Source organism: Mesoplodon mirus (genome assembly GCF_964341445.2).
Source record: "Mesoplodon mirus genome assembly, chromosome: 2".
Lineage (NCBI taxonomy): Eukaryota > Metazoa > Chordata > Mammalia > Artiodactyla > Ziphiidae > Mesoplodon > Mesoplodon mirus.
The window spans coordinates 189,038,599-189,057,430 of NC_138977.1; positions in this window are offsets into that span (position 1 = coordinate 189,038,599).

The window sequence follows — 18,832 nt, forward strand, 5'->3', positions numbered from 1 at the left end:
AATTTTCCATCATTATGTTTGACAAATTACAAATGAGTATTACAAAACAAGAATGGAGATATATCTATTTAATTTATGTTTTTATTTATTCTTCTTTTTTTTTTTTTTTTTTTTTTTGTGGTACGTGGGCCTCTCACTGCTGTGGCCTCTCTCGTTGAGGAGCACAGGCTCCGGACATGCAGGCTCAGCGGCCACAGCTCACGGGCCCAGCTGCTCTGCGGCATGTGGGATCTTTCCCGACTGAGGCACAAACCCGTGTCCCCTGCATCGGCAGGCAGACTCTCAACCACTGCACCACCAGGGAAGCCCCTATTTAATTTATTTTTTAATGCAATATTTATTTCTGTCTTACACACCTACATTAATAGATTACATCAATAGAGCATATCTTCTCCACAACCTAAAGACATTCTTCCCACACATGCCCAGTTTTCTACCTTATTCATTTTTTTTTTGAATCCAGATGAAAATCCACTCCTTTTATGAAACTACTGAAATCACTCTCAGTTATTTGCTCCCTCCGTTTTGTTCCATTAGCACTTTCATGTTCTTACTTAAACACTCTGTGGTACATAACTATCTATTTTCCCTCTCAAAGGTATTATCTTTTGGGTAGCAACCTATTTTAATTTAATTCAGTAACCATGAATTCTTCAGCCCCTACTATATGCCTGGCTCTAAGTTGTGTCAATATGAAGATGCATAATCTTTCACCAGGAGGAGATCATAGGCTGCAAATGAATGTGCTAACTATTTACATGCTCTACATCTTGATTGCTGTTAATGACATTTCAAAGCAGCATTTAAAAATTCCCCCATATTATCAGGTCTTCCATGCTATAGTCTGTTTCTCTTATATTTTACTAATTAATATAAACTCCCTTGTGGCTATATGCCAGAGAACAATTGGATTTTCAGACGCATAACCTCCAATGGGATGTCAGAGAGCATAGCTTACAAAAGCATCAGTAAATTTATAGGTAAATCACTCTTTTGAAAAGCAAATATATCTTTAAACACTCATTACTACACTCTAAGCCTAGGTTATTATAATACCCTGACTAAATCGTTCCTCCTCTGATGCGTTTTACACTATATTTGTTAGCTCAGTATTAAATTCTGCTATTGTCATTCCTTTCTTATATTCAAACACTTTTGTTCAAGACTTTCCTCCTTTCTGAGATGCTATCCTTCTTTAACTCACTTCTTTAAGTTAAGCTCCTTTCCTTCCCTTGCAGATGTCATCTGTGGGGCTGCCCTTCTTCTGAGCTCCTGTGGCATACACATCCTCTTCAACACTTGGTGGCACATAACATATTTTCTCACGTATTGTTATTTGTTCTTATACTGGATTAAACATATATTAAAAGGTAAAATTGTAATTGTGTAATTCTGATTGTTTTCTCTTTAAGTTCCAAAGTTATTAGCAATTAAACTTCCACAAATAATGTATAATAATGAATTCAAGAAAAATTTGGTGCCATCATTAAAAATGATATGAACAGCTCCGAAAGTATTTAAGCATCTTTAAGACATTAAAGACCTCAACTCCTCATTATATTCTATTATTTCTGTATATTTTGTCTTTGTAACATAATACGGCTTAAATCATGTATGAGTATTTTCCTTTATACATAAAGATACCACATGAACAGAAAGACATTAAATTGTGTAACTATATTTCAACTAAAACTACAAGAAGTTAAAGAATAAATGGAAGCAAATTTTATCATTGAAGTTTCAAATTACATATAGACATTTCTTATAAGATGATTTAATGGGATATTTGATATTGAAGGAAGAAAGGAAAGCCTACAAAGTCACCCACATTTGCACTTGTTGGTCTTACAAGGAGGTGGGTGCATCCAATGGTTAGGAGCATTGGCTCTGACAGAATTTTATTTGTGCCCTGGATCTACCACCTGCAGGATCCTGGGAAGCTTATATGCTGTTTGTTCTCTCACAGAAATGATGATATGATTATTTTCTCATAGGTTGTAATGATACTTAATAAAATAGTACATGTGAAGTGTTTATCATAGTATATAGATATTAAACATTCAGAAAATGATAGTCATTTTTTGCAGGTAACATGAAAGTCCATATATTCTCCTGAGGTACTTGGCTCTAACAGGGAGGTTATGCTCTGCTATCTATTTCATCTAAATGCTCCTTTCATTAGGAAAACATATATCTGTTGATATATAAAGGGGATTTAATGCTGGAGGACTTTCTGTATTTCACTGGTGGAACTGAGAAAGAGAGTTCATCACAGAAATACCTCTAAAAACAATAAAGATAAATTTTCCTGAATTAAAAAAAAATCTCAGATTAAGAAAAAGAAGACTTTCTAATTATTTACACAGAGAAAAAGAAACCATGTATAAAGAAATAAGACTAATATTTTTCTATGGCAACACTGGATGCAAACGACAATGGAGAAAAATTGTATTCTCTCTCTCTTTCAACACAGGACTATTATTTTACACACACACACACACACACACACAAAGAGTCTAGAAGTAAGGCAGTTCCAGAGATGGTTAATTCAACATCAGATAAGCTTTGTCAAAGACCCAATTTTCACTTCTGTGATCCCTGAACAGTGACTGTCCTCTTGGACTGTCTCCCCTCATGATACCAAATGGTTTAAATTATCAGATACAGTTGAAAAGTTCAGAGATAAATAGGCTAAAATTAGAATTTTAAACACATTGAAGAGAAGCTTAGCACCTAGAATTTGATATTCAGGTAAATTATTATTCAAATATGAGAACATAATAATAATAATATGCTCAGACATACAAGCCCTCAAAAGGTTTGCCACACAAACTTCCATTAAAAACAGTTTCACAGAAGTACTTAAAAAAGAGGAGAGACAAATGCAGAGATGGGCAAGAAATATATCAAATGAAATTCATCAAATACCTTGCTAAAATCTGTCCTCAAAAATAGCTAAGACCAAAGAGTCTGGAGGTAAACAGAGTAGCCTGAGAGTCAGTCTCAAATGCCCAAGATCTTGTGTATCTATGAGTTGGAAAATATGACATACAAGTTAAATACATTTTTGTACATTATTCTGGATTATGTATGCATGACTAACTAATAAAAATTGTTTAATATAGTTGTATATCTCCTTTTCCTTACCAAGGGCATAGTTCTGGGGTTACATATTATAGATATCTGGGTACTTACCTTATGCAGACCTACAAACAACCTCAACATACTCCACTGAAAAAAACATGATTTCAAAGCTTTCTTCCTACGTATAACTATACATATGCTTACTGAAATAATCGGCTTAGAGTATTTAATATTTCTTTAACTGAAATACTAACTCAAGGAAATTTTGAAGTCATTTTATTTGCTTGTTTATAGTTTTTTTTTTCCAATCCCACTACTAAATGGCGCTCAAGTAAAATCTGATGTCACATTTTAAGGTTAATATGTCAAATTCACTCTCTAATAAGAGCTGCATTTTTCATTATACTCTCTGTGAAAGTATTTAATCTTTTTCATAAACTAATTCCAATTGTCTTAAGTTCTGAGTGTAGGTTCTGGATGAATAAGGGTCCTTCCCAGGTCAGCATCATGATCTGTAGGCAGTCAGTTACCCAATTATAAGTAATGCCAGTCCTACTTACATGGAAATGCACTCTTACTAACTAGCATTTACAAACCTGCCTTATGAAAACATTCAAATCTATAAATAAATAAACAGCCTTTGTCAATAAATTTCAACAAATGATTAGTGAGCAATAACTATTTACATAACACTTTGCTAGATACTGATAGAAAAAAAGGATAATACAACTGTCAGTAAAAGAGAACTTTTTAAAAAGTTCACGATTTAAAGAAGATCAATGGAGGAACACATAAATATATGTGATATTATTGTAACTATGCCTCTAATGTTTTTTATCACCATATTCTCAATAGAAAATATACTTGGTCTTATCCATGTTATATCTGCATTGCACAGGGCCTAGCCTATAGTAGATATTCAATAATATACTTGACAATGAATGGATGAATGAGGAATAATAAGTAAAAACTGCTACAAATGTGAGGAGCTAGAGATATTTCTGATAGAATTAGTGATAAAACTTTTGAAAGAAGAAATGAGGTTTATGCTAGAACTAGAGCATAATCAAGAATTTGCCAGGTAGTGAAAGAGAGAAAAGGCAAGAAGTTTGCTTAAATTTTGCAAAGGGAGGGGAGCAGGAAAAATGAAGAATAAGGCATGTTACATGTCCTAAATCCACATATTTATACATATATAATATGAATATACAGGCACATATATATATATGTTAAGAAAAGTCATTTATGCCAAATGAACCTGTTTTAAGAATATAATTTTAATTTAATTTGGAATCACTCTTTATAGTTCTATTTCTCTTCAGCTTTCCCATGCCAATAAGATCAAGAGTTTCCTAAAGTGATAAATGTGCATCCATACATAATGAGCTGTCAGCTTGTTTCATCAAAAAAATTCTGGCTTCATTGTACTTGCTGACTACAATGGATGGTATATTTTAGCAATAACTGTGTTGCTTTTCCCTATACACTTGAAAAGTGAACTGAAGTCTCATCATTTTCTTGATTTAATAGTGAGGCATCATAACGAATTAAAGATACTCATTCACCAGCATGAAGCTTGCTATTTACCTCTTGTGAAAGGGATTTGTCTCTGAAACACACGTAGAATTATTCTTTCTGGGATGCAAATTTGTAGATATTTCTTCTACAGAGTGGAATTTCAACTAATGAAGTTGGTAACGGGAATCTGAACTACCAAGTATTTACACTTTTTGTAAAAATTTGAATTAAATTACACTAGTAATGTTAATGTGATTTAAACATATTTACTCTTACATGACCTTAAATCTCTGCATGATTAGCCTATTTAATCAACAAAATCCACAGTTTCATTAGAATATGTTTAACTTATTCTTTGTGATAATTATAAGTTGGTACAAATGTATTTCAAAACCAAACTGCATCAGTGTATCTTCTCAGTTCTCACAGATTCCTCCTCTTATTTCCATAAGAAGACATTAAAATATTATTGTTAATGTTGGTTGGCTCTTGCATTCAAAAGCAAATTCTGCATTTTATTTGCACTGGAATCAATAAGATCTCTCACAGATTTTTTGCCTAAGTAGGAAGAATAAATGGAAGAAGTAGTAGGGTACGGTGTAAACATTAATGACTCCTCCCATTCTCACCCCTTATTCTATTTTTCTGAGACAAAATTAAACAATGGTTTCCGCTAATCTGTAATGTAATTTCATTTATAAAGCTCAGGGGAAAAAAGCTAATGTAGGAATCAGAGACTCATGGGCCATATAAATTGAGAAAAAAATCAGTGGACTTCCCCAGTATATTATTTCAGTCTTGATATATCAAAGACAATCATGGAGAAGGTTAAATTAAAAAGTTATTATGCTGGGCTTCCCTGGTGGCACAGTGGTTAAGAATCTGCCTGACAATGCCGGGGACACGGGTTCGAGCCCTGGTCCAAGAAGATCCCACATGCCAGGGAGAAACTAAGCCTGTGCACCACAACTACTGAGCCTGTGCCCTAGAGCCTGCGAGCCACAACTACTGAGCCCACGTGCCCAGAGCCCATGCTCTGCAACAGGAAAAGCCACCGCAATGAGAAGCCCATGCACAGCAACAAAGAGTAGCCCCCGCTCACTGCAACTAGAGAAAGCCTGTGCCCAGCAATGAAGACCCAATGCAGCCAAAAATAAATAAATAAAATAAATAAATTTTTAAAAAGTTATTAGGCTAAATTAAAAAGCAATTAAGCAATTTAAAGTTTTTAAATAATGTAAAGACAATTCTAGGCTATAGGCTTATTTGATGAGGTGTCATAAGAATTCATTGATTAAATAGAATTTGCTCTATAAGTAGGTCTCACTAATAATGAAATAGTTATTTTAAATAGTAAATTTTTTTCTTTATTGAGTATTTAATATGATAAAGACATCATTCTTATCATAATATAGGTATCAATATAGATATAAAAGAGTTAGTGCTCGGAAATATTTCATTCCCACGTATGATAGAAATTAATAGTCTTTTTCAAAGGGTTAAAATCACAATTCGATTGTAATATTTTAATATTATACCCTGGCAAATGACCGAAACAAAAAACAACATTCAACCTAATCAAATATCTAGAGGTAAAGTGCAAGACTATCGTTAAAGAATTTAGAGTCTTTTAATAAGCTTACTGTTTTATTTAACTCACAGGTATAGATTACGTTCCAGAATGAGATGAATACAGAGATAAACTGGCAGGATATGGGAAGATAAATTATTCCTCATTTTATCTTCAGGGAGAAAAATGGATTGCTTTGAACTTTAAGTTGATTTCATTGTAATGCAATTTGACCCATTCCTCTCATTTCATGCTGACTTCTAGAATAACTATCTTGAGCAGTACTATGGCATGGGGATTGTTATGGGGTGTCGGGTCAGGCTATTTGGATTTGAATCTCCACTGAATCATTTATTATCTCTGTCTTTGGAGAATTTATGAAATTGCTCTGTGTTGATATATTTTCCTGCTATAAAATGGAAATAATAATAGCACCTGCCTCATAGGTTTGCCATGAAAAGTGAGTTAAGACATGTATTTTATGGTAATTAAGCATTTAATAAATGTTAGTTGTTATTATTATCATCTTAAAGAAGGTCCTTTTGTATTTCACTCACCTGCCCAAGAACATAAAGCACCTTTGCTATGGGTAGCATAGCTACTATGAAGGTCTCCTCAGCAGCTATAGTTCATTAATCTCGTTTCACCTTAATTCTCTCAAGTGGCTCTTGGGCTCCTGCCAGCCAATGTCTCACTGACCTCCATTTATCATGCTATCCCTGCCTTTCATAACACCTTTATTCTTGATTCCCTTCTTCCACCAATGTGTGCTTCTGCCCTTGTGAGATCGTTAAAAATAATTTGGTTCTCAAGAATTTCCTGATTCCATGTGACTCAGAGGTTCTTTAACTTCAGGTCCTTTCAAACTTTCAGCTGTATTTATTTACACTTAATGGTATACATGTATTAATTCTTTTTTTTATCTATTTATATTCACAAAATGACTTTCATGTCATTAATGTGATAATTATTTCTTTCATAATCTCCCATAAATACTCTTTTCCAGATTTTAAAAACACAGAGAATGCTGAATACATGAGTAGCTAACTGATTTCTCTTATAAAGCAACATGTAGAGAATTATGCCCATAGTGTTTTTTTAGCTATTACAATTGCTTTTAGAAAATGACATCCCTAAATAACCCTATTAATATTAACGTCCTTAAACGCCCTCTTACAGTATCCATGTGAACAAATCATTGAACTTTAAGAAGTTTGCAAGATTATTATATGTTTAATTTTGCAGGTAAGGAAAAAAGGTACAGAAAGTACATCTGTCTTAACTATATGGTGGTTTGTGCACCACCACCTTATTATATAGCTATGAGAAGGACTTTAATTTCCTCCCTACCAAGTTTACTTTTCTCTCTATCCATTCATTTACACTCCACAAATAAATGGACAGAAATTACCATGAATAAAACATGGTCTCATGGTCTCAGTTAACTATTTTTATTGTGACTTACACATCCCACAGGTTGCTGGTAAATATTAATTTTATTACAGGAAACTGCTGTTACACAAATTACCCACTTGGTACATCCTGAATGGCTTTACAGTTGAAACTTTATTCTCCTTGACTTTCCAGTTGAAACCTAATTCTCCTAATGTCTCATTCCAATTGTTAACATAGTTGTACATGAGATTTTAAATTTAGCCCTAAAATTGTGAATCTTGTCCCAAAATGCCATGTTGTAGAGGGAATGGTGGGTGGCATTTGGGAGTGAAGACAGGCTCCTAATTAACAGCAAGCAAGTGATAAAGTGAGGATCTCAGTCTTAACCACCAAAAAGAACTGAATTCTGCTAACAATCAGTTATCTTGGAAGAGGACCGCAAGCTTCAGGTGAAATTGCAGCCCTGGATGACTTCTTGATTTAGCCTGGTAAGCCTTTGAATGTAGGATCCAATTAAGATTCGCCTACACTTCTAAAAAAAGAAACTGTGAGATAATACATTTGTGATATTTTAAATCGCTAACAAAATAGAAAACTAACGAAACACCTTAGTATATTGTTTCTTTCAACTTTTCAGATAAGAAAACTTTCATGTCATTAAATAACTTGTCTGAGTTTGCCTTGCCCAGGTTCAACTGGGCTTCCAAGACAAGGCTCTATGCCTTTAGGATCCATTCTGTTAGCACTCCACTTTACCGAACAACAATGCCCCAAATAGATGATAGTCCAATAGGAAGCACATATCTAAAGGACTGGACAGAGAGATAGATACCAATAATAGGCAACAAGACAAAAGCAAATGTGCTAGAAGAGTAAGGAGGTAACAAGAGAGTGAAGCCTCAGGAGAGAACTGGGGTGTACCACTTGCAGAAGTATACAGAGGAGCCTATTGAACAAACCAACCTTCACTAGAATAGCTAGAGTTGTGGGCAAACAAAAGAATTGCTGCAGCTTTTAAAGTATGTTTTATTCTATTCAAGAGATTACAGAGAAATTGTGGCTCAGAATAAATCGATAAATAATAAGAGAAATGAGGCAAGCTTTAAAAAAAGACTAATGGTTTGGGAATGTGGCAACAATGATCAATACTGGACCCAGCTGTTCCAGAATACCAGGGGAGTACAGTTCCAGAGGAATGAGAAAATAGATCACACATAAATAAATACAAATATCTTAAAGACTGAAAAAACACCTCTTTGTGTGTGTGTACGTGTGTGTGGTGAGAATGCTTAATATCTACTCTCAGCAAACTTCAAGTATACAATATACTATTATTAAATATAGTCACCATGCTCTACATTAGATTTCCCAGAATTTATTCATCCCTAGAATTTTATTCTTCTAACTGAAAGCTGCTACCCTTTGACCATCTCCCCATTTCCCTCATATATCTGAATAAAGCCAGTCAGCAAAAACATGCAATTTTCTCCTAAAATGTTTGGCAGGACAGAAGCAGGAGTAAGGAAAAGGAACAAAAAAGTTCATTCAGAGCAGTGATTTGGCAGGAAGGATTTGGTAGAAAGACAATGAGTTGAGATATTTGGCTACTGAGTGATGAGGAAAATATAGAGGTCCTGAAGAACTGGATTTCAGAACTAGTTCAAATTTAAATTTACTAAAGAAGAGTAAACAGCTAGGGAGTTGAGGTACTGATCCACTGAAGTTTGGGGTTCTCTTGACTGTAAAAGTACACTCCCACCACAAATGTGTTCTTCTTGGGGATTGTATGGGAAAGTTTACAAATTCAGGTACCTAGGAAACTGGGGAGGGGGCCTCGAATCTGCGTTCCTGTCTCATTGCCTCTCCCCCACCCCAACATAATAGGATGTAAGTAAATCTATTAAAAATCACTCACATGAACAGTCAGCATACCACATATTTCCCCCAGAAACATATGAGGAAAAACATTTCCATGTGAAGTTGGATAGAGACAAATAGCTCTCAAAGTTGTGGCTAAAACTGCATGCCCCTGACTGACCTCATTAGGCACTTAACACAGAGATGTAGGGAAGATGTGGATGATGCATTTCTATAGGCTCACAATGCTACATTATATGACTCGCTCAGGGTAACATCACCTCACCACCTTACAATTAATAAGGGTCCTTTTGTCCCTGGCAGGGTGATAGCCTCTTAGAAAATAACTTATTAGTAAATCAGAAAATGGAAGCCTAGAACTGTTCTTTGAGATGCATAGATTATTTCCCCCAGAGGAAGAATATACAGGGCATAAGGAGGAAACATAAAATAATTAGAGTAAAATAAAAATCCATTAGGAATAGACGATTGCTGAGCCTAGACAATGATGTAATTAGTTGTTGTAAAGATGATCATCAAGGACTTTTCTCAAACATAAACTGGAATCACTTCAGAGCAGGAAGAGAAATTCCATATGTTACTCAATATTATTACCCCAAATTCCATACTTCACAAACTCTATGCTACTCTTTAGATAAGTATGAACTATGTCAAACTTCTAATGAGCTAAAAGTGTAGTCCTTCTAGTTGCAATAAATGGTTTTGATTTTTAAAGGAAAGTTATAAAATAATTTTGTAAAAATGTTTTTCATTTTTAAATAATCTTGTAGTTTCTAAAACTATGACCAAAACTACTAATGAAATACACAAAACATCATAAAAATATAAATGATCACAGAACAACTTTACAACTTTGGGGAAATATATTATTTGAGCCTAGATCCTGACCAATTCTACTGAATATAGGAGCCTAAGGATATCTCATTTTTGGGTTAGGCAGAATAGGGTATGAGGAAAATTCAGAAAACAAAAAGGAGATTAATGTTAATATAATAGTTGCAATAATTAGAAGCAAAGTAATTCCAGGAACAGAGATTTTCATGTGCTAAAGTGGTATAGTAAAAAGATAGCCCTCCCACACTATGCTGATGGACCATGTCTAGACTACAGGAGTTAGCTCCATCTAGAACACTTCTAAGAATACAGAAAAAGTCTATCAATTCTGCAGTTTCAATCAGAAGGATGAAGAAACTCCAGCTTTATCTGAAATAACTGAAATAAGAAAGGACTTAGGTGTTATTGAGGGGGCAGGAATGGGACAATTTTCTTCAACAGGAATGGGACAATTTTCTTCAACAGATAGAAGAGACAGATAGATTTCTCATCATGGTTTAAGAGAAGGAAAAAGATAGATAAATCTGACAGTTACTGAGACTACTTTTTTTTAGCAAAAGCAATACAACAAAATAACTTTCTATCAAAACTGCCCAAATAGAACTGGCGGTCCAATGGTTAAGAATCTTTGCTTCCCCTCAACACATAAGGCAAATACTAACAGCCATAAAAGGAGAAATCGACAGTAACACAATCATAGTAGGGGACTTTAACACCCCACTCTCACCAATGGACAGATCATCCAAAATGAAAATAAATAAGGAAACACAAGCTTTAAATGATACATTAAACAAGATGGACTTAATTGATATTTATAGGACATTCCATCCAAAAACAACAGAATACACATTTTTCTCAAGTGCTCATGGAACATTCTCCAGGATAGATCATATCTTGGGTCACAAATCAAGCCTTGGTAAATTTAAGAAAATTGAAATTGTATCAAGTATCTTTTCCGACCACAATGCTATGAGACTAGATATCAATTACAGGAAAAGAGCTGTAAAAAATACAAACACATGGAGGCTAAACAATACACTACTTAATAACGAAGTGATCACTGAAGAAATCAAAGAGGAAATCAAAAAATACCTAGAAACAAATGACAATGGAGACACGACAACCCAAAACCTATGGGATGCAGCAAAAGCAGTTCTAAGAGGGAAGTTTATAGCAATAAAATCCTACCTTAAGAAACAGGAAACATCTCGAATAAACAACCTAACCTTGCACCTAAAGCAATTAGAGAAAGAAGAACAAAAACATCCCAAAGTTAGCAGAAGGAAAGAAATCATAAAAATCAGATCAGAAATAAATGAAAAAGAAATGAAGGAAACGATAGCAAAGATCAATAAAACTAAAAGCTGGTTCTTTGAGAAGATAAACAAAATTGATAAACCATTAGCCAGACTCATCAAGAAAAAAAGGGAGAAGACTCAAATCAATAGAATTAGAAATGAAAAAGGAGAAGTAACAACTGACACTGCAGAAATACAAAAGATCATGAGAGATTACTACAAGCAACTCTATGCCAATAAAATGGACAACCTGGAAGAAATGGACAAATTCTTAGAAATGCACAACCTGCCAAGACTGACTCAGGAAGAAATAGAAAATATGAACAGACCAATCACAAGCACTGAAATTGAAACTGTGATAAAAAATCTTCCAACAAACAAAAGCCCAGGACCAGATGGCTTCACAGGCGAATTCTATCAAGCATTTAGAGAAGAGCTAACACCTATCCTTCTCAAACTCTTCCAAAATAGAGCAGAGGGAGGAACACTCCCAAACTCATTCTACGAGGCCACTATCACCTTGATACCAAAACCAGACAAGGATGTCACAAAGAAAGAAAACTACAGGCCAATATCACTGATGAACATAGATGCAAAAATCCTCAACAAAATACTAGCAAACAGAATCCAACAGCACATTAAAAGGATCATACACCATGATCAAGTGGGGTTTATTCCAGGAATGCAAGGATTCTTCAATGTACGCAAATCAATCAACGTGATACACCATATTAACAAATTGAAGGAGAAAAACCATATGATCATCTCAATCGATGCAGAGAAAGCTTTCGACAAAATTCAACACCCATTTATGATAAAAACCCTGCAGAAAGTAGGCATAGAGGGAACTTTCCTCAACATAATAAAGGCCATATATGACAAACCCACAGCCAGCATCGTCCTCAATGGTGAAAAACTGAAACCATTTCCATTAAAATCAGGGACAAGACAAGGTTGCCCACTCTCACCGCTCTTATTCAACATAGTTTTGGAAGTTTTAGCCACAGCAATCAGAGAAGAAAAGGAAATAAAAGGAATCCAAATCAGAAAAGAAGAAGTAAAGCTGTCACTGTTTGCAGATGACATGATACTATACATAGAGAATCCTAAAGATGCTACCAGAAAACTACTAGAGCTAATCAATGAATTTGGTAAAGTAGCAGGATACAAAATTAATGCACAGAAATCTCTGGCATTCCTATATACTAATGATGAAAAATCTGAAAGTAAAATCAAGGAAACACTCCCATTTACCACTGCAACAAAAAGAATAAAATATCTAGGAATAAACCTACCTAAGGAGACAAAAGACCTGTATGCAGAAAATTATAAGACACTGATGAAAGAAATTAAAGATGATACAAATAGATGGAGAGATGTACCATGTTCTTGGATTGGAAGAATCAATATTGTGAAAATGACTCTACTACCCAAAGCAATCTACAGATTCAATGCAATCCCTATCAAACTACCACTGGCATTTTTCACAGAACTAAAACAAAAAATTTCACAATTTGTATGGAAACACAAAAGACGCCGAATAGCCAAAGCAATCTTGAGAACGAAAAATGGAGCTGGAGGAATCAGGCTCCCTGACTTCAGACTATACTACAAAGCTACAGTAATCAAGACAGTATGGTACTGGCACAAAAACAGAAAGATAGATCAATGAAACAGGATAGAAAGCTCAGAGATAAACCCACGGACGTATGGTCACCTTATCTATGATAAAGGAGGCAGGAATGTACAGTGGAGAAAGGACAGTCTCTTCAATAAGTGGTGCTGGGAAAACTGGACAGGGACATGTAAAAGTATGAGATTAGATCACTCCCTAACACCATACACAAAAATAAGCTCAAAATGGATTAAAGACCTAAATGTAAGGCCAGACACTATCAAACTCTTAGAGGAAAACATAGGCAGAACACTCTATGACATAAATCATAGCAAGATACTTTTTGACCCACCTCCTAGAGAAATGGAAATAAAGACAAAAATAAACACATGGGACCTAATGAAACTTAAAAGCTTTTGCACAGCAAAGGAAACCATGAACAAGACCAAAAGACAACCCTCAGAATGGGAGAAAATACTTGCAAATGAAGCAACTGACAAAGGATTAATCTCCAAAATTTGTAAGCAGCTCATGCAGCTCAATAACAAAAAAACAAACAACCCAATCCAAAAATGGGCAGAAGACCTAAATAGACATTTCTCCAAAGAAGATATACAGACTGCCAACAAACACATGAAAGGATGCTCAACATCTTCACTCATTAGAGAAATGCAAATCAAAACTACAATGAGATATCATCTCACATCAGTCAGAATGGCCATCATCAAAAAATCTAGAAACAATAAATGCTGGAGAGGGTGTGGAGAAAAGGGAACACTCTTGCACTGCTGGTGGGAATGTGAATTGGTACAGCCACTATGGAGAACAGTATGGAGGTTCCTTAAAAAACTACAAATAGAACTACCATATGACCCAGCAATCCCACTACTGGGCATATACCCCGAGAAAACCATAATTCAAAAAGAGTCATGTACCACATGTGTTCATTGCAGCTCTATTTACAATAGCCAGGAGATGGAAGCAACCTAAGTGTCCATCATCGGATGAATGAATAAAGAAGATGTGGCACATATATACAATGGAATATTACTCAGCCATAAAAAGAAACAAAATTGAGTTATTGTGGATGGACCTAGAGTCTGTCATACAGAGTGAAGTAAGTCAGAAAGAGAAAGACAAATACCATATGCTAACACATATATATGGAATCTAAGAAAAAAAAATGTCATGAAGAACCTAAGGGTAAGATGGGAATAAAGACACAGACTTACTAGAGAATGGACTTGAGGATATGGGGAGGGGGAAGGGTAAGCTGTGACAAAGTGAGAGGGTGGCATGGACATATATACACTACCAAACGTAAGGTAGATAGCTAGTGGGAAGCAGCTGCATAGCACAGGGAGATCAGCTCGGTGCTTTGTGACCACCTGGAGGGGTGGGATAGGGAGGGTGGGAGGGAGATGCAAAAGGGAGGGGATATGGGAAGATATGTATATGTATAACTGATTTAATTTGTTATAAAGCAGAAAAAAATAAAATAAAGAATCTGTGCTTCCACTGCAGGGGGCGCGGGTTGGATCCCTCGTCAGGGAACTAAGATTCTACATGTCATTCAGTGCAGCCAAAACAATTTTTTTTTTAATTAAAAAAAAAAAAAAACTGCCCTAAGGTCAGAATAGTTGACCAAGATACCAGGTTGATTGCATAAGCATAAACTTAATGATAACTTCTTTGGGATGCTGTGGAGGAATTCAAGCAGTGAATGTAAAGGTGGCAATTTGGTGGTTCTTGGGCTAAATGCAGTCCCATGGTCTATTTGTTTAGCTGTAACTATTATTTAAAAAGAAACAAATTCATTGCTCACATATAAAATTCAGAATATTTCATAAGAAAATCTTAATTTCTTGCATCTCTTAGAATATCTTTTGACATCTGAGCATCAGAAAATCTGGCAAAATTGGACTGTCTTATCTGTGGCAACAATAAATGAGAAGCAAGGAGTTACTGTCCACTTTAGACAGATTTCCTTGTCTCCATTTAAGCAAAAGATAAAAGCTTTCTCTTCTACATTTCCAACATTGATTATTAATTGCCTTTTATCATCTTTTTTGACCTATTGTTGTTATAGTTTCTTCATCTTAATCACCTACATGGTTCTATAGGCATTCCAATTTAGTGTCTTTGGACTAAATAAGTTCATATCCCTTCAGATCTGGAATTTTTTGAGTTATTGATTCTGACTTGATAATAAAAACTGCCAGGCCCCCATCAGTTCATTTAAGCTAGTGCACACTTAGCAAAATGATCTCATATTACTAATGAAGAATTGACTGAATAAACAATTTACCTAAGGTCACACACCTAGTTATTGTCAAATCTCAAAACAGGACCCTTGACTCTTGACTCCTGGCCTGTTAGGAATTGTAAACTGTTAATTTGATTCAATCATTTAAATAACTGTTAAATAGCTAAACAGACAAATAATCAGTCACCTAAAAAACCTAGCTAGACAAATCAAATTTTTCTGCAATTCAGTTCCAAATAGCCTAGCTAACTTTTAAAGATTCAGGATACATGTTTTAAATAAATAAAATGGCCTGCTATCATTAGGTATAACTTTCGAAATGTATAAAACTGTCTAAACCAGAGATTTTCTACTGCCATTTGTGATTGTGTTATTCCTGTAATGAGTTACTAATATAAGTATATGAAAGAATACAAGAAATCAAAACCATTTTGGAACACATATTATTAAACTATATTTTTTAGAAGGGAAAACAATAAAGCCATGCATAATATCTACTGAGTTCTTACTTCCTATCTGACACTGAACTAAGGCTTTTTAGGCCTAGGAAGGTTAAGGTCACAAGTTAATCACAGGCAGGCAGTTTAATTCCAAAGCCTTTGGTCTTAAAACTGTCTACAATATTATCACTAGACAATCATCCTTCTCACTCACTTGTCTTTAATATAACCTACTGAGTGGAAGTGGTGGGAAGGCCACAGGACCATGACCTGGCAGATCATGTTTACAGTTTGCATGTGTGTGGAGGGGAATAGAGAAATTGTAGGTTGGTAGATCCAGAACCTAGAAAGTGATGACACCATCCACTGATCTTTGAATTAAGTTAAGCCCTAGTTACACATTGACTCCATCCTGTAGCACTGTTCCAGAATTATTTAGATATTATATGATCATGTGACATTCTGAAGTTAGAGCTTATCTACTGTGGTAATTTGAAACAAACATGAAATCTGTCAGAACCATTTTTCCATTGCCTCGTATATGTTCAGAAAGAATCTGGAAAGGACTTTTACTTCCAGCCATGACAGAGTACACAGAGAGGGACATAGTGTCATCCTTGCCCTAAAGGTTTATAGGTTAATGAGAGGAACCTATCCTGCAATGATAAAGAATGCAAAGTAAAACATCAGTACAAATTCAGAATAAGAAAAATATTTGCAGTAATGTAAACTACCTAGTTCTGGACCTAATTGCCTAGTTTATTTGCACTAAAATAAAAGAGTTATGGGTGAATGAACTAAAGTAATAAAAAAAACTAATTACAGGAAAAGATACTACTGATAATGAGTGTTTTCAAAAGCACTTGAATTTCAACACATATAAAAGCTGTGAATAAGCATATGTGAAAAATTAAAGGATTGAACTAGGAAAGCCTGTGTGCATATGTGTTTGTATATGCGGTGTTGTATCAGAGGTGTTAATCAGTTCAAACAAAAGTTATTCAAATAAACAACACAGTGATGCTGTTACCAATAGGCAAAGGCATTTAATAAAAGATAGAGAAAAGGCATTTAAATAAGCCTTGACAGAAATGCTGAAAATAAATTGATGCAATTGTATTTAAAGTGACAATACCTTTGTGCCTTAAAGTTCTGGAAAAGTAATTAAAGGGAAATTATTTTTAGAGCTTGGAAGTCTTTAAGGTGTCATCATTAAGGCTGAGTTGGATATTGCTCAAGGCATCCTTAAACACTCCTTTCATTTTGGACACTGCATGACAGAAACACTTTCTTCATTAACACATTTTCCCAGCTCTTCTTAATGTTTATTCAATTCACAGCTCTACTCTGCTCAAATTAAAAACCTACACTCAAGAAATAGATTAAGCCTTACAGACTATAGATGATGTTATCTAATGGCAGACCCTGGTTTAAGTAAGAAGAGAAAAAGGAAAAAAGAAAGAAAGAAAAGTAAAGCATGGAGAGTTTATTCTGCTGTAGTTTTATTCATCTAATGCCTTTCAATTTACTTATTTGTTTTGCTCCTTCATTTGACTCAAATGAATACAAAATGAGAAGAAAGAACTCTGGATCTTCCTACATGTCCTTACAGAGATTTGTTAGTACAAAACATCCTGAAGTCAATGACGGATTCAACATAGACTTTCTCTACTGCGATTTATAACCATAAAAGAGTCTTAAGTGGCATAGAGTGGTGTTTTAAACACAACCTCTGGGGCCAGAGTGTGAATTTTGGTTCTGTCAGTGGTTGGCCTTTTGGATAACTGACCTTTCAATACTGTACTTTCCTCATGTGAATATGGGAAAAAATAAAAGACTTCTCTTTATTATGAGACACTATGCATAAAGTCTTAACCAAAGAGCCCTGAAAGAGAATTGTGTCCTATTCAACTAAACTCAGCAACATCAGCATGACTGCTGGAGAAGGAGGCTAGTTGGCAGGTAATGCAGATCCCTTCTGGCTTCCTCCCAGAAACTTCCTATCAGGTCAGCAGCAGGCAGAAAGCCAGTCAGCTCCATTAACACATGGCACTTTCAACAATGAGATATGAGCTAGGGAGGGAGATACTTCACACATATATTTGCTCCCCTATCTCTGAAACAGGATGCTGCTAGTGTGCTACAAAGCTCATCCATACATGAGCTCAGAAGTGAACTCTTAACTACTCACGGTTTTCAATTACAGAGTTGCTTCTCAGACTCACTAGCTATAGCCTAATTTCCATTCCCCAGTCATAAAACACATTAGGTTTCAATCTCATCCTTTTATATACACATCTCAAAAAATGTATCATTTTTCTAAAGTAATGTAATATCTTAAAGACATTTCAACGCATATTTTGCTGTTTTCATTCTTAGATATGTAAAAAGAAAAGAGAAATTTTCAGTGTCTTTTTGCCAGTGAGTAACTTAGTCATTTCAATGCTGTGACTTTTATTTCCTACAGAAATAAGAGATTCTTTCTGTTACAGACATGATTATGAAACACTTCTGAGTTATAAAATTTCACCCTTCAGTTTTCTATAAATCCGTTCACTTATGAAACAAAGGGACATCACTTGTGTTTTATACTCACTCTCATTCAGTATATCCAGCTCTTCTGGATTTGGTTTTTGAAGGAATCAACACTAAAAACTCAAACTCTATGATTATTTTCACATTATAGTTTTCTAAGTCTGGTTAATTTAATGAAGTAATCATGTAAGTTTACTCATTTAAAAAATTGTATTCCAGAGAACTCTACTTATGGTGAAAAAGTACCTTGCCCTGCTAAAATCTGATCTGATACTCTCTTTACTGGGTAAAATAGGATTATGACTATAGTTAGAACCTGGATCTCTTTGCCTCATTGGTTCCCTTTGATTCGACGTTCAGTCTTTAACATAAGATATGGTATATACTGTTGCTCTTGCT